Below are 7,843 nucleotides of genomic sequence, written 5' to 3'. Positions count from 1 at the left end.
AGTCAATTTCAATAATGAAACAGAAGATATACTCCCTCTAAAGACAAGATGTGCATTACCACCATTTCTATTCAGTATTGTACTAGAGTCCTAGCCAGCACAGTAGGATAAGAAAAAGAAATGAAAGGAATGAAGAGTGGAAAAGAAGAAACAAAATTGTCATTTAGACAATATGATTGTCTACTTATGAAAGCCCTAAAATATACACAGGTAAATTGTTGTTGTTATGTGCCATCGAGTCATCCCTCACTCATAGTGACCCCTCCTTGGGTTTCTGAGGCAGTATCACTACGGAAGTAGGATTGCCCAACCCTCCTTCCGAGGAGTGGCTGGTGGGTTTGAACCGCCAGCCCTCTGGTTAGCAGTCAAGTGCCTTAGCCACTATGCTACCAGAACTCCCACAGGTAAATTAGTGGAACTAAAAAGAGAGTTTAGCAAGATGAATGACTCCAAGATCACTATATAAGGATTAATTTGCTTCTGTTTCTATAAATCAAAAATAATTACAATATGATTTAAAATAAAGGATTTATAATAGCAACAAAAACTATTAATAACTAGAAATAAATCTAATAAAGATTGGCAAAACCTATATGAAGAAAATGAATGCTTTATAAAAAGAGATGTATTATTTTCATAGATAAGAAGACTTGATATTGGAAAGATGTCAATTAGTCCTAAATTAACCTTTTTTTTTTTCTCAAGTAAGATAATTGTAGGGATAAAAAAAAAAAAAGGATGTTTAAGATATGAAATATTTCCCAAACCCCAAAAAATCTTTAGTTTAAGATTCCATATCCTTTGTTCATCCCTGCTAGCAAAGGAACATTTGAGTTTTTTTGTTTGTTTGTTTTAAAGATCATTTATATAAAACAAGCTACTGTTTTACTGAAAGAAATAAAGTACATTTTCAGCTTGTCCAAGATTTATCTTTAGATTCAATGGAATTTCAGTCAGAACCCAGCAGTGTTTTTTGTTTCTTAGCAATTAAAAAGCTGATTCTAGAATTCATATGGAAATGCAAAGGACTTAGAATAGCCAGGATAATTTTGAATAAAAATAATAAAGTTGGAGGACTCACACTACTAGATTTTTAAAACTTACAACCAAGCTATGGTAATTAAGGTGATATGATATTGGCAGAAGGACAGACATATCAATGGGACAGAAAAAATGGCCGAGATATAGACCCACACAAATACAGACACTGATTTCTGACAAAGGCACCCAAGCAATTCAACAGGAAAAGCGAGGCCTTTTCAATAAATGATGAGAGAGCAAATGGACATATATATATATATATATATATATATATATATATATATATATATGAAAAATTAACCTTGACCTCTATCATACACAAAAATCAAGATAAATCCTAGACTTAAATGTGAAAACTGAAATTATAAAGGCTCTAGAAGAAAATATTGGAGACAATCTTCACATCCTTGGGGTAGGCAAAAATTTCTTACCATGACCAAAAGCACCATTAAAACACTGATAAATTGAATTTCATCTAAATAAGAAAGTTGTGCTCATTAAAGAAACCAATATCAACACAGTAAAAACAGAAGTCACAGACTGGGACAAAATATGCACAATCACTATATCTGACAAAGTACTCATATCCAGAATCTATGAAGAAATCTTATAAATCAAAAAGAAAAAAGGCAAGTGTTCTTGTTATCTAGTACTGCTCTGACAAGAATATACCACAAACGGGATGGCCTTAACACACAGCAGTTTATTCTTACAATTTGGAGGCTTTAAGTCCAAGTTTAAGTGCCAGGCTCTAGGGGCTGGGTGAAAGCCCCTCAACCTTGGGATCCAGCTCTGCTTCCTGCTCCCGGCCCACTGGAGCTAGAGGCGTTTCTTCACTCAGACAGCTGCTAGCTGCTGAGGCTGAGAAGCCCAAGGTTGACAAGTAAAAAGGCACAGTCCCGATGTTACCAAACCACACGGCAGGCCATTAACTTAAGTGTATTGTAAGTCCCAAAGTTGGCAGAGCATAGTAGGCTGCTGAGCAACAACATGGCTAGATGCAGAGTCCAAGCATGCCAAAGGCTAGAGACCATTACCAAAGACTTCTGCTTAAATACAGGAAGCAGACCACATACCCAAAGGCAGCTACTCAGCTGCTCCCAGTAGATTCCACCATCGAATTGATTACCAGTCTCATCATGGGGAATACTACATCCAGCTGCCAAGGCACTCAACCAGGCCCAACCAAGCTGATACACAAACATAACCACCACAGCAAGCTATTACAAAACATGGGGCAAAAGACTTGATCAAGCACTTCACAAAAGTAGATATTCACATGGCCAATAAACATATGACAAACATTTTTCATATGCTCAAAAACATTTTTCAACAGAGAAATGCAAATTGAAACCAAAATGAGATACTTAAGATACTCACCAAAATGGCTGAAATTTAAAAAGATTGAAAACACAAACAAACAAAAAACCCTATAATATACCTAAGAATAAGTCTAACTGATATCTTCAAGATATATAAGCAAAACTATACTCTGGTAGCGTAGTGCCTAAAGCACTTGACTGCTAACAAGAAGGCTGGCGGTTCAAACCCACCAACCATTCCTCGGAAGGAAGGTTGGGCAATCTACTTCAGTAATGATACTGCCTCAGAAACCCAAGGAGGGGTCGCTATGAATCGGGTCTAACTCCACGGCACATAACAACAACAACAACATAAAAATCTATTGAACAACATTAAAAACAAAACAAACAAACAAAAAAAAACACCTACCTACATGGAGCTGAGTTGGGGCCGACTCTACGGCACATAACAACAACAACAACATAAAAATCTATTGAACAACATTAAAAACAAAACAAACAAACAAAAAAAAACACCTACCTACATGGAGCTGAGTTGGGGCCGACTCTACGGCACATAACAACAACAACAACAACAACATGGAGCTGAGAAAATAACCTGACATGCTGGACTATTTGAAGAAGAATGTGGCACCAGGATTAGAGCCTCATTAACAACTTGTGATATGCAAATGACACAACCTGGCTTGCTGGAAATGAAGAAGGCTGGAAGCATTTACTGATGGAGATCAAAGACTACAGCCTTCAGTATGCATTACACATCAACACAAACAAAAATCCTCACAAATAAACCAATAAGCAACATCCTGATAAATGGAGAAAAGATTGAAGTTGTCAAAGATGTCATTTTACTTGGATCCACAATCAATACCCATGGAAACAGCAGTCAAGAAACCAATAATTTCTTGCACAGGGCAAATCTGCTGCAAAAGACCTCTTTAAAGTGTCAAAAAGCAAACATGTCACTTTGAGGACTAAGATGCACCTGGCTTAATCCTTGGTGTTTTCAACCACCTCATATGCATGTGAAAGCTAGACAAGGAATCAGGAAGACCGCGGAAGAATTGATGCTTTTGAGTTATGGCGTTGGCAAAGAATGTTGCATACATGACAGACTGCCAGAAGAATGAGCAAATCTATCTTGGAAGAAGTACAACCGGAATACTCCTTAGAAGCAAGAATGGCCAGATGTCACCTTTATACCTTGGTCATGTTATCAGGAGGGACTAGTCCCTGGGTAAGGACATCATGCTTGGTAGAGTAGAGGGTGGGTGAAAAAGGGGAAGACCCTCAACGAGATGGATTGACACAGTAGCTACAACAATAGGCTCAAGCAAATCAGTGATTGTGAGGACTGGGCAGTGTTTTATTCTGTTGTACCTTATTATTTTCTATTTTCATCAATGGTATATAAGAATTCCCATTGATCTGCAATCTCTCCAACATTTGCTGCCATCAGATTTCTTAATTTTTGCCAATCTAGTGTCTACAAAGGAGCTCTGGTAGCGTAGTGCATAAGGCACTTGACTGCTAACCAGAAGGCTGGCGGTTCAAACCCACAAGCCGCTCCTCGGAAGGAAGATGGGGCAATCTGCTTCCGTAGTGATAACCTGCCTTGGAAACCCAAGGAGGGGTTGCTATGAGTCGGGTCCGACTCGATGGCACATAACAACAACAACAACAGTGTCTACAAAACTCAGTGTGGTTTGAATTTGAGTTTCTTTTCTTGCATGTATTGGCCATTTCATAGTGACCCCTATCTCTATGAGATGAAACCAACTCTATGGTACTTAACAACAACAACAAATGGAAACATATACTATTTTCATAGGAGCTCTGGTGGCGTAGTGCCTAAGGCATTTGACTGCTAACCAGAAAGGTGGTAGTTCAAATCCATCAGCCACTCCTCAGAAGACTGGTGTATGTAAAAGAAGACTCAATAGTGTAAAGATGTCAACTTTCCCTAAATCAATCTTTAAATTCAATTCCAATCAGAATCTCAAAGGATTTTATGTATTTTTTGTATGTATGTCATACTTCAATACATATGTTAATTTGTTAACAATCAAGAAATTTTGCTTATTTAAAGATACCATAGGAGAGGGAAAAGATAAGCCATAAATTGGTAAAAGATAATTGCAGCAACACACATATCAACAAAGGATTAGTCTTCATGACATATAAAAAACACAGACAAAAGAACTCAATAGAAAAATGGGCAAAAAACATAAACAGGAATCTCACAGAAGGGAAAACACAAAAGGCCAATGTTGTTGCTTTGTGCCATTGAGTAGATTCTGACTCACAGACAAAGAAGTCACTGTGAAGTGGCCCAGACACATATGAAAAGATACTCAAATCCGTTGTTGTGTTGTTGTTAAGTGCCGTCCAGTCGTTTCCGACTCATAGCGACCCCATGCACAGCAGAATGAAACACTGCCCGATCCCGCGCCAGCCCCACAATCCCTGCTATACTTGAGCCCATCATTGCAGCCACCGTGTCAATCCATCTCGTTGAAGGCCTCCCCCTCTTTTGTCGACCCTCCACCCTACCAAGCATGACATCCTTCTCCAGGGAATGGTTTCTTACAACATGCCCAAAATAGGTGAGACGAAGTCTGGCCATTCTTGCTTCCAAGGAGCATTCTGGCTGTACTTCCTCCACAACACATCTGTTAGTTCTTTTAGCAGTCCATGGTACTTTCAGCATTCTTCGCCAGCACCACAACTCAAAAGCATCAACTCTTCTTCGGTCTTCCTTATTCATTGTGCAGCTCTCACATGCATACGAGGCGATTTGAAATATCATGGCTTGTGTCAGGCACACCTTAGTCCTCAAGGAGATATCCTTGCTCCTCAGCACTTGATACAAATCCGTTAGTAAAAAATCCGTTAGAAAAAAATAATTCAAATTAAAAGCAATGTGAGGTTTATATACACTAAGTTGGCAAAAATTTAGAAATCTGATGCCACTAAAGGTTGGAAAGGATGCAGATCAATGAGCATTCTTACATACTATTGATGACAGTAGAAAATAATTTGGCATTATCTTACAAAACTGAATATCTACTAACTCTATTACCCAACAATTCCAATCGAAGGTAAACAACCTAGAGAAGTTCTTGCCAATGTGCACCACAAAACTTATATAAAGATGTTCATTCATAACATTCTTTAAAATAGCAAACAATGAACTAGATGGTGTCTGGCTACCAATGCCAACCACTCAGGAAAGGATCAAATCTGGAGATCCTGGATAGAGTGGGAGGAAAAACATGGAACAAAATCCAAAAACTCAATAACGACCAGAATTACTGGTCAGATAGAGTCTGGTGAGACCCCCAATACTATGGCCCTGGAATACATTCTGCACCTGGAATAAAACTCACTCCCAGGGGCTGGCTCTCAGCCCAATAGTTAACAAGATGTACATGCAGACCACTCAACTCAGGATGACGCACCCATACACTCTATGGTCAAATCTACCAGCCACTCTTCAGAAGGAAGGTTGGGCAATCTACTTCCGTAGTGACATTGCCTCGGAAACCCAAGGAGGGGTCACTATGAGTCAGGTCCAACTTGACAGCACATAACAACAAAATAACAACAAATACATCCCTTAGAGCAATAGACCACAGGGCACCAGAGGACCAACATTCAAACTGAGGAAATGCAGGACAAACAGGAGTGCATAAATACGAGGGGCACAGGGGAGGGTTATTGGGTAGGGAGGGGAGGAGACTGGGTTGGGGTTGGACATGGTGAATGGAGAATGAAACTAAATGTACACATAACACTGTATGTAAAACAAGCTCTTAAAATAAATAAATAAATAAAATAGCAAAGAACGGAAGCTATCCAAATATTCATCAATAGACGAATGGAATGAAAATGAATGAATTATAAACTATTTGAAAGACATGGATTAAAAACTAGAAATATAATGCTGAATGAAATGCAATTTATAGCGATTTTGTATGTATGACACCATAGTTTTAAAACTCAAAAACAAACAAAATTTATTGCTAGGTGATACTTATACTTGTATTAAAAACTACTTTTTTTTTTTTTAAATAAAGGAAAATGAGTGATAAAACTTAAGATTGTGGTTACCTCTGGAGATGTAGCAAGGGAACAGGAGAAGGAAAAAATATCTAAGTAAACATAAATGTATTGGTGTTAATCTAGTTCTTGAGATGAATGGCTGATTGGGCATTCGTTTTTAAACACTATACTAAAAAGAAGGAAGCCCTCTGGTAGCGTAGTGCCTAAGGCATTTGACTGTTAACCAGAAGGCTGGCGGTTCAAACACACCAGACACTTCATGGAAAGGACGGTTGGGCAATCTACTTCCGTAGTGATACTGCCTCGGAAACCCAAGGAGGGGTCGCTATGAGTCGGGCCCAACTCCACTGCACAGAACAACATACTAAAAAGACAAGGAAAAAAATACAACAGGAAGTATTAGCAACTTCAGCAAACTGGAGGCCACAGGTCACATTTAAGGACTTCTGAATTTTAAAGAGCATAAGCACCGGTACTGGCCAAACAAAACAAATTTGGGGGCTAGAATTGGCTCATTGACTGACAGTCTGCAATCCCTGGTCTGGCCAAATGAGTCTCAGACTTTTGGTCTTCATGCTAATGCATGAAGAAAAAAATCATGAAACAACAAAAACCCAAAATATACAGACAAAAAGAAAATTAAGGGGAGGGCTTAAAGAGCAGGTGAAGAAAGGAGAGGAATCAGAGCAGAAAGGCATAAAAGAAAAACACTAGGATGAACAGGAAAAGAAGAAAAATATAATACCAAGAAGGAGGAAAGAAAAAGAGGGAAGACAGGCAAAGAAGTACAAAGGAATAGAAAAGAGAAGAGGTCAAAGAAACAGGGATTTTTTTTTTTTTTTTAGCTCATCCTATAGGCCAGCCTCCATGCTGGGTATTAGCTCCTTCTTTCTACCTAGTCTCAGGGCCAGGCTGGGGGTGGCAGTAAGGAGGAGGTGTAGAGTTGGAATGAGTATCAGATCTCCATTGCAAATCATGTAATTTGCAATTACATAATTATATACATACATATATACACACACACACACACGTATTATGTATGTATGTATGTATGTATATACATACACATATATATACATACATGCAGTCAGCCCTCTGTTTCGCATCTGTGGGTTCAACCAACCACTGATCTTTGGGTGTATAGGGGGAAGCAATTAAGTGGTCAAAGCAATCCCTCAAGGGGTAAGAAGTAATGTTAGCAGAAAGTGCTATTTGTATAGCAATTACATTGTATTAGGTATTATAAATAATCAAGAGATGATTTAAACTATACAAGAGGATTGTGTAGGTTATATGGAAATACTACATTATTTTATATAAGGGGCTTAAGTACCCTTGGATTTTTATATGGGGGTGTGTATGAGGGTTGGGGGGAACCAATCCCCTGTGGTTACTGAGGGATGACTGTATATATA

Source organism: Orycteropus afer, unplaced genomic scaffold (assembly GCF_000298275.1).
Source record: "Orycteropus afer afer isolate SDZICR_OR568_19922 unplaced genomic scaffold, OryAfe1.0 scaffold00217, whole genome shotgun sequence".
Taxonomy (NCBI): domain Eukaryota; kingdom Metazoa; phylum Chordata; class Mammalia; order Tubulidentata; family Orycteropodidae; genus Orycteropus; species Orycteropus afer.
Note: the sequence above shows the minus strand (reverse complement) of the source record.